Genomic DNA, 14,380 nt, shown 5'->3' with positions numbered 1-14,380 from the left:
TAAAATATTTGAGCGGTTCAGAGGAAGACAATGCTAAGTAACATTATCTAACTTTCGAGTAACTGGAAAATAAAGTTCAACATTCCCATGCAATTGAGTGTAATGACAGCTACGAAACAAGATTTCTCAGTCATCTGTAGATACATTTCCGAAATTAAACTACCTACATGCTGTTCTGTGGTCTAGTCTCAACCCATTCTACTGAAAAACTCCATTTCACAGGAAGTGGCGCTTATCATTATCTTCCCCTGAGTCTCTCATTTGTTTCGTAATAAATTTTACTTTATTTTTCTTTATCCACAGGAATTCGAATTTTTTTTTATTATTTTTTGAGTTGCCAGTAAACTTTTAAAGAATGTTTGTGTACTCTGCTATCTCCTTTTTGATGATGTAATGAAATTCTGACAAGATTATGGTGCTGTGGTGTCCTCAACTTCTTCGTGATGTGGAATTCACAATTTCTTGAGAAAAGATTCTTGAACCCACTCAGATAAAGGTCAAATACCTCTAAGATTATCTTTACCTTACACAACACAAAAAATATTTTGATAATTCTCCATCAAGCTTAAGAATTCTATTTTACATAAGAACTCTTTACGTTTTAATGTCCTGTCATTCACGTTTCGTTATATCTGAAAGCACAGTGGCTATAACCTAATTTTGCAAATATTGCGTGCGTAAAAGAGTGTTTGTGTTATCGTTTAGAAAAGCCAAAACAAGAAAAAAGGCAATTTGCTAGTTAATACAGTATTTTGTTCCATATACAGTAAGTAAAGAAATAACAAAACTTAAAATAACTAACTGTAATAACTATCTGTAATAAAACTAAAACAAACTATAATAAAACTAGTTGTAATAAAATTAACTGTGATAAACGGTAATAAAACTAAAACTAATTGTAACAAACGGTAATAAAACTAAGTGTAATAAACTGTAATAAAACTAAGTGTAAGGAAACTAAAACTAACTGTAATAAACGGTAATAAAACAAACTGTAATAAACGGTAATAAAACAAACTGTAATAAACGGTAATAAAACTAATTGTAATAAACGGCAATAAAATGACTGTAGGGTCTAATAAAACTAAAACTAACTGTAATAAACGGTAATAAAACCTAATTGTAACAAACCATAATAAAACTAAGTGTAATAAACTGTAATAAAACTAAGTGTAAGGAAACTAAAACTAACTGTAATAAACGGTAATAAAACAAACTGTAATAAACGGTAATAAAACTAACTGTAATAAACGGTAATAAAACTAATTGTAATAAACGGCAATAAAAATGACTGTAGGGTCTAATAAAACTAAAACTAACTGTAATAAACGGTAATAAAACCTAATTGTAACAAACCATAATAAAACTAAGTGTAATAAACTGTAATAAAACTAAGTGTAATGAAAGTAAAACTAACTGTAATAAACGGTAATAAAACAAGCTGTAATAAATGGTAATAAAACAAACTGTAATAAACGGTAATAAAACTAACTGTAATAAACGGTAATAAAACAAATTGTAATAAACGGCAATAAAAATGACTGTAGGGTCTAATAAAACTAAAACTAACTGTAATAAACGGTAATAAAAACTAATTGTAACAAACCATAATAAAACTAAGTGTAATAAACTGTAATAAAACTAAGTGTAATGAAAGTAAAACTAACTGTAATAAACGGTAATAAAACTAGTTGTAATAAACGGCAATAAAAATGACTGTAGGGTCTAATACAACTAAAACTAACTGTTATAAATGGCAATACAATTAACTATAATAAAACTAAAAATAACTGTAATAAAATTAAAACTGACAGTAATAAAATAATGACAACATAAATAAATAACTGCAATGAGTATTTTGTTGCACATATAGTGCATAAATAATTAACGGTCTGACAGTTTTTATTTTTTTCTAGAAGAAATTGTCAGTTTTTATTTTCAAATAACACCATATTTTGTAGCGCAACAAAAAATTCGCTTTTTTGCAATTTTCTCAAAATCTACGCATAGGAATTTACCCTGAAGTATGTTATTTTGTTTGTCTCGATGTGATATAATGACTGATAATTCATATGTCTCATCGTTTTGGACGATATTTTATTTAAATAGAAATTAAACTTTAAAAGATAATGATTCGAATCTGGAGTTGAGAACACCCTCAGTGAATCATTGAGTATGTCAGAGATCCTCCACAGTTGAATATTTTTTCTGCCATGTGCAGAACGAAGTTTTATGAGTCACTTTTCATTGCAGGTTAGAATTGTAATGTGACACTCATGTCTTGATATGCTCCACATGTGGTTGCTACCACAACTTGAAGAGGATTCCCGAGATTTCATTTTCCAACAGGATGGAGCCTCACCCCCACTTTCATAATGATGTGAGAGGATATCTGAATGAACGTCTCCCATAGTGTTGGAAAGATTCCATTGGGCCTGATGTTGAAGCATTGTTGAGATGGCCTCCGAAGTTTCCTGCCATAACTCAATGCGAGTTGTTTCTACGGGACCTTGTCAAAGACCGCGTCTTTGTCTCACCATTGCGTCGAGATTTGACGCAGCCGCAAAAGCGGATCACAGAAGCCTTTGCTGGTGTTACAAGAGATATATTGATTCGAGCATAGGAGGAAATGGACTATCGACTAGATATCTGTCGTGTCCTGAAGGGCGCCCATATTGAATCTTCGAAAGGTAGGTGAAAAAACTTTGATATATTACCTTGCTTTTGTTATAATATTGCATCAAGTGCCCGAGAATAGTTTTTTTGAAAAGGGTATATTCTTTTTCGGACACCCAGTATTATATCATGCTTCAACGAATATGAGTACCGGTAGTGGGTATAAGTAATTAAGGATATAATGGGGATGTTCGATGTATACACACCTAATTGTCATGCATATTCTTACTTTAATTTACGAAAGAACAAGCGTATATTTAGGTTGGGTGTTAGAGGTATAAGTTATAGTTTAAAAAAAAAATTGTCTAGCGTATGCCCACCAAAAATTCTACCAATATATCACTGAAAGTTGTTTGTTTACTTGTTTACTTTTTTTAAAAAAGAAAGATGTATATAATGCGATACTACACTTTGTCGTTTAACTGGATTTGATGGGGCCAATGATGTTTCAGTCAAATAGGAAATTGGTTAAACAGGACTAAAAAATTTTAGATAGAGTACGGGTTAACTGCTTAATCCCCAGATCAATTTTAGAAAATTTACCAGATTAATTAGAGAATTTATTTTGGTTTGTGAGGAAGAGTGAGTGAAAGTAAGGTGAGGGGAATAGTTGAAGTTAAGAAAATACTTTTTTTTTATGTTATAAGCAGCACTATATGTAGAGGCGGAAGGGACTATTTGGCGGAGAGGTGCATTTGTTATGATTTATGGGAAAGACAGTGTGGAAAAGATGCGTAAATGACAAGATTTTGACATGCCATGTTTGAATTTTATAGAGTTATACAAAAATAAGGAATGTCAGTTGTTGAAATTATGTGAAATTCATGGTCTACTAAAGAGGCAAATTGTTTATCGTAAGTAAGGGAACAAATTAAAACTACAGAAAAGAAGAGGAAAACTAATTCAACGTAATCTAATCTAATCAAATTAGTACATTTGGTACTTTTTTGGATGTCATTTAGTATCTCCCCCAAAGCTATGCAACACATAAACCATGCACTTTATGCCACATAAAGTGTTTTTTCCATTATACTGCTCTCTACGGACGCACCCTTTGGCCACCCGGCTGCGCTCCTGCCCTGACTCGGTTACATAACATTCGTGCTTTTTAGTGGCCACCTAACACAAGTTGGTTCGTGTTGTACCCATATTTTTATGCCATACGTCCACACTGTATTTCAAACAATAATCTCTACAAAGTGAGCCAGGGTCATAACCTAGTAAAAATCTAAATAATATTTTTGTGTGGTCTGGCGATACAGCAGTAATGCCTATAGTACTGTATATTTGATAGTATTTTCAGCTTGAAAAAACGTTATTGGTAACATATGATACCATTAAATCTAAATTGAGCGTTGCTAAACTAAAGACGACAACTAAATCAATGATATCTGATCTTGTGAAAAATTTCATCTTTTCTTTTGGCATTTCACGTTAACTTTACAACATATGCCCCGGCTGCGCATTGATAAATAGGATCGCTTTAAAAGGGTATAACAGAGTGGGAAAGGGTAGAGTGAAGTACGGTAGTGATACGTATTGTAGTGTAGAGTCAAGAATCAATGTACTGGGAACAATGTAATCTGTTAGATTTTGTTGTAGTTATAAACTGTCATCTTTGTTCATTCTAAATGTAAAACCGTATGTAAGTCGGAATCTTTGTTGTTGCTGGGCACCAGTTTGAAGTGAAGTGGTCGTGATCAAAAATAGACCTGACGAGAGAGCCAAGGGCGCCCATTAGGAAGGGCAAAGTGGTGCGCCTGCCCCGCCCTAGAGGAAATTGTACTTCGGAATATCGGAAACCTAACAGCATTTTTAGAATAGTTACACCAAATTTGAAACTATACTTGAAATGTCCCTTAAACTTGCCACCACTTGGAAACCGCAACATGGACGTCCTTGGAGAGGGCACTTCCGTGCCATGAGTTACCACGATCATCTCCAAGGATAAACACAACAAGAGCGTCAGACAACAATTTACAGGTGGTTTCAGGAATTTTAGATGTGGTCGAATCACCCTGAGTGACAAGGATCATGCAAGTCGTTTATCGATACCCAAAAACAGTGAAGTTGTTCGTGGATTAATTAACACTGATCGACATGTGACTTATCATGAAATTCAGGGGAACTTAGGCATAGCATGAGCCAATTACAAACAATATTGCATGATCATTTAGATTGAGAAAACGTTCCGCTCGTTGGATCCCACACAATTTAACTCAAACACAAACAAAACGACCTTGTAAATTGGTGCAAAACTATGACGAAACGGTTCAAGTCTGGACCATCTAATTTGGTGTTTAGCATTGTAACAGGTGATGAAATGTGAATTTACTTATACGAACCGAAACTAAACAAACAATCTACTTGTGGGTGTTTCGCGATGAACCTAAACCAAGCAAAGTTGTTTGTGCATGCAATATCTCCAAACAAACGACTGCATCATTTTTGGTAAATCAAGTCATAAATTGAACTGTCGCTCTGGAGAATAGTAGAGCAGTCAACGCAGAATGGTACACAACTATATCTCTTTCAACACGGGAAACACAATCATGCGGGTTGATAAAAATCAATGTAGAAGTGTCCCCCATTACTTTTGTGCTTCGAAACGCCGCGCAGTGATTGCAGAAGTTTCGTTTAACGATTTGCAGTTCTTTTCGTTTGCGATTGGTCATTTTTGGCGCACACAAGAAGAAAGAAAAATAGTGTTCTCAACGAAGCCATGACTGTCGCCGTGTTGAAAGGGATATGTGTCCCAGAAGTACTCAATGTGAGCGACAGTCCAACTCTAACCCTCGAATCATTCTGCATCACGGCAATACCAGCTCGCACACAACAGCTGCCATAAGTTATTTTCTGGACCAGGGAAACGTTGGCCATGACATATCCGGCTTATTCCCCTGATTTATCCCCCAGTGATTTCCTTTTGTTCTCAACAACGAAGAACATGTTGCATGGGAAACGGTTTTGCACTATATAAGAAGCCATCGAGGCATACAAACTACATGTTTCACAGGTACCAACTTCGCAGTGGCATAAGAGTTTCAAGATGTGGTTCTATCGCATAGAACAATGCATTGCTGCGTAGGGGAGCACTGAAAAGCAATAAAAATTACTGTACTTTACGTTCTTGCGTTCTATCATTTTCCCGAAATTTTCAGTGGAACTCTCGTAATTTTTTTGTGTCTGTGTAAGGATACCACGTGCAACGAACATTGTAAAGTTTACCCTAGATTTCATTGGCAAAAATCTTTTAATTTTAGCAAGTTGGTTAATCCAGAAGTTCGATTAATCACAATTCGGTTAAACGGAACTGTTGTGTAATTTATTTGTCAAAAGATAGCACCTCACATGATGTTCCAGTGGAAGGCAACTAATTAAATAATCAAAGTAATGAATTAAATACATAATTTATATCAGCAAATTAATAGTTATTCGGATAATATCCAAATTTAAGCAGATTGACGTTACGAGGAGAATATAACGTTAACAACATTTTGGAAAGTTAACGCGGACAGGAGCAGCTACTATTTATTCAAATTAGAACACAACTAACTAACGGAGGTTAATTTCAGATCCCAAAACCGACCGATGCTTTTTACTCACAACCGGCTCTTCTCTTGTTCAGGCAGTGATGCCAACCATGGAAAAATCACATTTTGTTCAATTATTTTAAATTAATTTTTCGGATATTGATAAATGGAATTTTCGTAACAATTGCCAGCATGTATAGGATTTTCCATATACTTATTTCACCGACGGGACGCTAATAAAATTGTCTATGAGTGAGAAGTAGGCTACTGACGCTTCAATCAACATGAAATATGTGCTAGTCGTCAAATGTTGTTATTAGAAAATCCATGTTACTGTGAAAGTGATTTATGCAGGAACTTATGGATCTCGAAAAACAAGCAACAGGGCAGTTGATTTATGCAGGAACTTATGAATCTCGTAAAACAAGCAACAGGGCAGTTGATTTATCCAGGAACTTATGAATCTCGAAAAACAAGCAACAGGGGAGTTGATTTATGAAGGAACTTATGAATCTCGAAAAACAAGCAACACAGCAGTTGATTTATGAAGGAACTTATGAATCTCGAAAAACAAGCAACACAGCAGTTGATTTATGAAGGAATTTATAAATCTCGAGAAACAAGCAACAGGGCAGTTGATTTATGCAGGAATTTATGAATCTCGAAAAAACAAGCAACAGGGCAGTTGATTAATGCAGGAATTTATGAATCTCGAAAAAACAAGCAACAGGGCAGTTGATTAATGCAGGAACTTATGAATCTCGAAAAAACAAGGAACAGGACAGTTGATTTATGCAGGAATTTATGAATCTCGAAAAAACAAGCAACAGGACAGTTAATTTATGCAGGAATTTATGAATCTCGAAAAACAAGCAACAGGGCAGTTGATTTATGCAGGAATTTAGGAATCTCGAAAAACAAGCAACAGGGCAGTTGATTTATGCAGGAATTTATGAATCTCGAAAAACAAGCAACAGGGCAATTGATTTATGAAGGAACTTATGAATCTCGAAAAACAAGCAGCAGGGCAGTTGATTTATGCAGGAATTTATGAATCTCGAAAAAACAAGCAACAGGGCAGTTGATTAATGCAGGAACTTATGAATCTCGAAAATCAAACAACAGTGGAGTGGATTTATGCAGGAACTTATGAATCTCGAAAAACAAGCAACAGGGCAGTTGATTAATGCAGGAACTTATGAATCTCGAAAAACAAGCAACAGTGGAGTGGATTAATCCAGGAACTTATGAATCTCGAAAAACAAGCAACAGTGGAGTGGATTAATCCCGGAACTTATGAATCTCGAAAAACAAGCAACAGGGCAGTTGATTTATGAGGGAACTTATGAATCTCGAAAAACAAGCAATAGGGCAGTTGATTTATGCAGGAACTTATGAATCTCGAAAAACAAGAAACAGGGGAGTTGATTTATGCAGGACCTTATGAATCGCGAAAAACAAGCAACAGGGCAGTTAATTTTTGCAGGAACTTATGAATATCGAAAAACAAGCAACAGGGCAGTTGATTTATGAAGAAACTTATGAATCTCGAAAAACGATTCATATTATACTTTTCAGTTTAACGGCGAACAATTATGTCGATGATCGGTGGAATGAGCATGTGAGTGTAAAACGGGAGTGGCCCGACACGGACACAATGTAGTTCACCATAATTTTACTTGGGCGGGAAGTGAACCAGGGACCTTACACCCCAGATTATTAGAATTCCGCTTAGATCACACACACAAAAGCCTCTCATTCTCAATATTACGTTCTTATTTCTTTTTTTTTTTTTTAACTAAATCTCTTTCATTTAATTAGCAGGTCACGAGCATATTTCGCTCCTATGTGACCTTCTAAAAATAATCTTGTTTTGTCGATGAATACGTACGTACGTTATGTTTCTAAATTTTATTCTACTCGTTTCAAATTTAGAATTTTCAGCATATTTTACTGATAATTTATGGATAGTAAATACTTTTCTCTTTTAGATTACAAAAATTAGTGGAATATTGACTTACTGGAGTTTACTTCAAAACAACAAAATATATAAATGAGTATATCAAGGTAGTGAAAGTTGAAGAAACTTAGAATAATTGCTAGACTAAATAATGTGGCCTCTATAGTCACTATTGTTTGTATTTCTATTACCGTGTTTCCTCAGAAATAAGACTGAGCTTTACACATTGGGATTTATCTGCTAAAAAAATATATAATTTGTATCAGGGTTACAATTGCGGAGGAACGCAGGGGAACGTCGTTACCCCACTTCGTAAAAATATGTACGACGTCCCCCCACTTTGTAAAAAAAATTACAATGGGCAAAGATAGGCAGGGGGCGGTGTGACGTCATGCCGCTAACTACCGTCCCCCTACCTTTTCAGAATCACTTTTACCCGTGATCTGTATACATTTATTATGCGTATAGCAACTCATTTCGAGTTCAGCACTCCATTTTGTTAGTCGTATGGCCTATTTATATTCACAAACAATCTGAAAATTTATGGTGGGGCCTATTTTCTGGTTAGGTTTTATTTTCGGGAAAACACAGTAGGTTGGTACACGTGTTTACTTTGACATCTTGTTGGAAACTCACCTGAACAATACACTGTGGGAAACGACTAAGATCACGTATTTAACGTCACAAACGCTGTACAGTTCAGAAAACACTCTGGGATACCCAGACAGTCATGTGTCTGACGTTGTTGAACAAGATCGTACGAAAATGTATATTGTAGAACAAAAATTGTGATTTATTTTTGTCTGTGAATGTAAACTGCACCATTCTGCACAGCATGTCTAAAAAAAAAAAAAAAAGAAAAGAAAAAAAAGAAAAAAGAAAAACTTGAGTGATCATTTTCTTAGAGGCTTCCAACCATATGATTTGCTCAAGGTTTCAATATTTAATATAAAATTTACCATTTTTGGTATTGACTTGTTGCGAAACTAATGCAAAATTTCAGGTTTTTTGACACACATTTCGGGCCATAAAAAACACTGTCTATATACTTCTACGTTACATATTATTCGAAAACTTTCCGGATATATTAAATAACTGTATGGCCTATGGAACTCGGAGGTTCAATGCCGCGTTCACAAAAGCTCTCCACTGACTTCTGTCCTTAGCCAACTGGATCCACTTTCTACTTTGTATTCTTATTCCTGCGATCCCCATCTTAATATTATCCTCCCATCTGCGGCTAGGTCTTCCTAATGGTCATCTTCCGATTAGTCTTCCAGTTGAGACTTTGAAAAAGTTCCTACTTTCTTCCATCCTGGCTACATGACCTGCCCACCTGAGCCTCCTAGACTTGATGACCCTAACAATGTTTGGTAAACGGTATAAATTATGTAGTTCTTCGTTAGGAAGTTTCCGCCATTCCCCATTCCCGTTTCCCTTGGGTCCGAATATTCGTCTCAGGATTTTGTTTTCAAATAGGCCTTAGAAAGAGAATTTTCGCAAAAGAAGCGACCAAACACCTCAAATTATTAAGGAATTGTGAACAATATGAACGAATATACACTGTAATGCAAAGTTAACTCTGAAAATACTATTGTGGTGATGTATGCTTGGAAAACAAGAAGATGACGAACGTCATCGTGTTTTTGGGGACGACGATTTAATGGTAGGTGATTACTGAAGCAAATCAGCGGAAATGACACGACAGGTTCCAGACGAATTTGCGTTGTTTATTCGGCCGTAGTATTGCGGTTGGACAAACGATGAATAAATCGAGAAAGATGGATAAATGAATATCAGTGTTTTAAAGGGTCTAGGTCAAAACCCCCACACTCAAGAAATGTCAAAACGCCCACACGATCGGTCATAACTGCCACATAAATGGACAAATCTCCCAAACACACGAACGGTCAAAACCCCCACACTCAAGAAATGTCAAAATGCCCACATGATCGGTCATAACTTCCACACAAATGGACAAATCTCCCAAACGTACGAACGGTCAAAACCCCCACAGCTAAAACTCCCACACTCAAGAAATGTCAAAACGCCCACACAATCGGTCATAACTCCCACACAAATGGACAAAACAGCCACACATAGCAACGGTCATAATCCCCACATAAATGGACAAAACTCCCACACAAATGGTCAAAACTCCCACACGCAGAAATTGTCACAACTGCCGCACAAATGGACAAAACCCCCACACAATCGGACAAATCCCCCACACTCTGAAATGATCGTGATTGCACGTCTTTGTTGCGGCTCTTTATGACGCCCACTTTAGCGTTTCTGTCATTAGAAAACAGTGCAAGAAGAATAGTTTCAACATCAGTTTAAGTGGAATAAAAAATGTTATTAAAAAGTACAAGGGCAAGTCATGCAACCAGGATCATTTCAGAGTGTGGGAGATTTGTCCGATTGTGTGGGGGTTTTGTCCATTTTTGTGGCAGTTGTGACAATTTTTGCATGTTGGAGTTTTGTCCATTTGTGTGGGGGTTTTGTCCATTTATGTGGGGATTATGACCGTTGCTATGTGTGGGAGTTTTGTCCATTTGTGTGAGAGTTATGACCGTTGGAGGTTATGACCGATTACCAGTGTGGGGGTTTTGGCTGTGGGAGTTATGACCGTTTGTGCATTTGGGAGATTTGTCCGTTTGTGTGGGAGTTATGACCGATTGTGTGGGCGTTTTGACATTTCTTGAGTGTGGGAGTTTTGGCTGTGGTGGTTATGACCGTTCGTGTATTTGAGAGATTTGTCCATTTGTGTGGGGGTTATGAACCGTTTGTGTGGGCGTTTTGACATTTTTTGAGTGTGGGGGTTTTGGCTGTGGGAGTTTTGATCTGTTCCCGTTTTTTAAATACTATTCAACGCTGCAGCTGCTCTTAAACTACAAAAACAATCCAATCTCTTGCCACACACCTACACACCCACACCTCAAACTTGCAAGGAAATTAAATCTTGTGCGGGCACAGGCAGCAACCAACACGTTTTACTAATGGTTAAATCGCGCTTTCACGCCTAAAAGTTTTCCGGAGCCGAGAACGCAGAATATTGACAAAAGCACCAAGAATTGAAACTTCTATTTCGGTCATCGTCATCGGAAATGGTCAAATCATGTTATACAACAACAATGTTAATGCTACGAAGAAAGGTTCCTTACATTATAATTCGCCCTATTCATCATCCTCGCCCACATCTTTTCCATAATCAAGATATGCCCTTAAACGGACAGTATTCAACAACCAAGAGTGTGCCTAGGCAAGGGCACCGATCCTGGGGGCCCGGGCCCCCCAAAGCTCAATTTATGAATATACAATATTTGTCAAAATTTGAGTGCAATTTGTTTTAAAATCTTCATATATATATATATACCTTCTGCATATGAATCCCCCCCCAAATTGACAGAGAAATCAGCGCCCTTGTGTCCAGGATGCCTTCCAAGTATTAATTCGCTTCAGGATCATAAAGATTTAAATTACTGCTTTTCTCGTAGACTGAAATGTATTCTATGCCTCCATCTTCAAAATGGCTGTAAAAATGGCTTTAGCACAATCTTAAAAACACTAATTCATATAAATATCGTTCGATTAACAGGGGAGGAACAAATGGAACAAGGGGGGGCAGTTGTCCCTCTGCTGATTTTTCGAATGAGTTCTGTTCTTTGAGTACCATGTTAGAACATATTCGATTTGTTTGCTTACCCAATACAGTATTTAATATATTGAGTGCTGTGCCGTGGAAAATCAGCACCTGGGACGAGAGTATTCTAAGGCGAGCATGTATGTGAGAGTGACGTCGACAGACCAACCGCGAAGCGCCACCATAGTTGGGGTGAAGCGTTCAAAAATTACTAAAAATAAACCCTGCTTTTCCTTGATTTTGAGGATTTTTTTAAATTACCTTTTTCCTTCCATTTTATATATGTGCACATGCATTTTCCTGACGAGAGTAACATTACAGAAATTTAGTGCTTTTGATCTAAAATATTCCAAGTAAATTCTCCTCTCTTTTTTCTTTCCTTCTTTTCTTTTCTCGAATTTTGCGCCCCCTTACTTCGGCGCCTGGGGCCGTCGTCCCGCTCGCCCTCCACGGCAAGGCACTGAATATATTAACTGTAGTTAATAAAGTTCTGCAATGAGTGTCAATAATAATAATTTTACATAAAGTATTATGAGCAATAAGGAGTGTTTACACATGATTCGTTTGTATGTCAGCCTTTTGCTTCACCTGCAACCAGTGATGCCAACCTGAAACGTTATAAAATCCCATCTTCAGACATAGAAATTCCCATTTTGCAATTGAATTTCCCACGCTGTACTTTGACAACATTTTCGAAACTTAGAAAACATGAACAGTGAAATTAGTGTATACCAGTCATTTCCTTCAAATATACAAGGTGTTAACAAAAATTTGTCACAATATTTTGAGAATAGATTTCTCACATAAAAATAAGAAAAAAGTTCATATGGACCTGTGGTCGGAAGTGCACACTTTCGTAGTTATAAAGTGCCGAGGACGTGGGGAAAAAAAAACTTTAAAGGTCCATAGTTCCACTACTATAGAACCGACCGTAGTCGGGTCAAGACATCTCTGAGAATCTAGTATGTGAACTATCCAAATATCCATCTTTCAGAATCTCCTGTACTTGCGCAACCATTTTTAGAGAGGCTGTTTGGGAGTACTTGATCACTCTCCATCTACCTCTCAAAAAATTGGGGTACAAGTACTGGAGCAGTCTTAAACAGGGATATTCGGATAGTTCACATACGATTTTATCAGTGATGTCTTGACCCGACTACAATAGGTCTTATAGTAGTGGAGCTAGAAACTTTTAAAGTTCATTTGTTTCGCGTTTTCGGCACCCTATAACTCCGAAAACATCCCCTTTTGAGCACAGATCTGTATGATTTTTTTTTTTTTTTTTTTTTTTTTGTGAGGAGTCTATTCCCAAAATAATTGTGATGCCGTTTTGCAACACCCTGTATGAGTGAGCGATCCCAAAATTCCGATCTACGTTTACTTTTGTGCAGATAAATAATAGTAATAGGAGTAATAGTAATAATAGTAAACAGCTTGTGAACATGTATTGTCCTTAATTGAAAAATACAATTAAAAATGGTGAAGAAGGTAAGTTCATTTTGTTGCAGAGACGTACGCAGGAATTTATTTCGGGAGGGGTCCAAGGGTCTTTCGGTAGGGTTTTAATTCAATATGAGGATAAATTACATTAAAACTTATAAAATCGTCCTGTAAAATTAGACTAAATTTCCAGAAAAGTCAAGATTTCGGGGAGGGTCCGAACCCCCCAGGACCCACCTCCTGCGTACGTCCCTGTTTTGTTGTGAGTTTAGTATTTCCATCACCATAAAGGTTTCTTGTCATTATCTTTACACTGAACGTAATAAAACTTGATAAACTGCATTCTTGAATCATTTTGTATGGAACGTTTTGAAAGTTGACGTTTCTCGTTTTACCTTCTTCCGTTAATTCTGTTCTTTCTTTCATTCTTTTTAACACTAGAATACAATTAACGTTTTTGGTATTTTTTTTTTTAAGATTTACAAGTCATTGCATAAATCACTTTAATACTAACATGTATTTTATAGTAACAAAATTTGACAATTAGCATTAATTTCATGTCTATTGAAGATTCGTTTGTCTACTCGCCACAGACATTTTTTTTTTTTTTTTTTTTTGCTGTCAGTGGACTAGATATATGAAAAATCCTATTAATCCTGCAATTTTCATGAAAATTCCCTTTATCTCATTTTGAGAAATGAAAAATTCCCAAATATGGGATTTTCCTCACGGGTTTGCATCACTGCTTGCAAACCCCTTGGAAAAGTCCTGTGGGTGTTACTGATGGAGATTTTAATCAATTGGCGCTGCTGTTCAACTCGGATATGTCATAGAAGACGATATTGAACTTATGACTTTCAATTCCACCTTCATAACATTGATCAGGGAGAACGTCAACCTCAAAAATACTTCATTCATTACTCCAAACTTCCATTCTGTTCCTTTCAAATCGAAATTTTATGGAAATGTTTCGAAAATTGATTGATCATTAACTAAACTTTCTTTTAAACTGTAATAGCGGTGCAAATGTTGACTTTATGTTACTAACACTGATTCAACTGAAATAAAATGTATCAAGAGTTGAGTGTTTCAAATGTTGAATGTTTAAGTAAATTAAAATCATTA

The sequence above is a fragment of the Thermobia domestica genome, chromosome 3 (assembly GCF_964235325.1).
Source record: "Thermobia domestica chromosome 3, izTheDome1.hap1.1, whole genome shotgun sequence".
Taxonomy (NCBI): Eukaryota; Metazoa; Arthropoda; class Insecta; order Zygentoma; family Lepismatidae; genus Thermobia; species Thermobia domestica.
The sequence above is the reverse complement of the archived record's forward strand: the minus strand, read 5'-3'. Positions refer to the sequence as shown.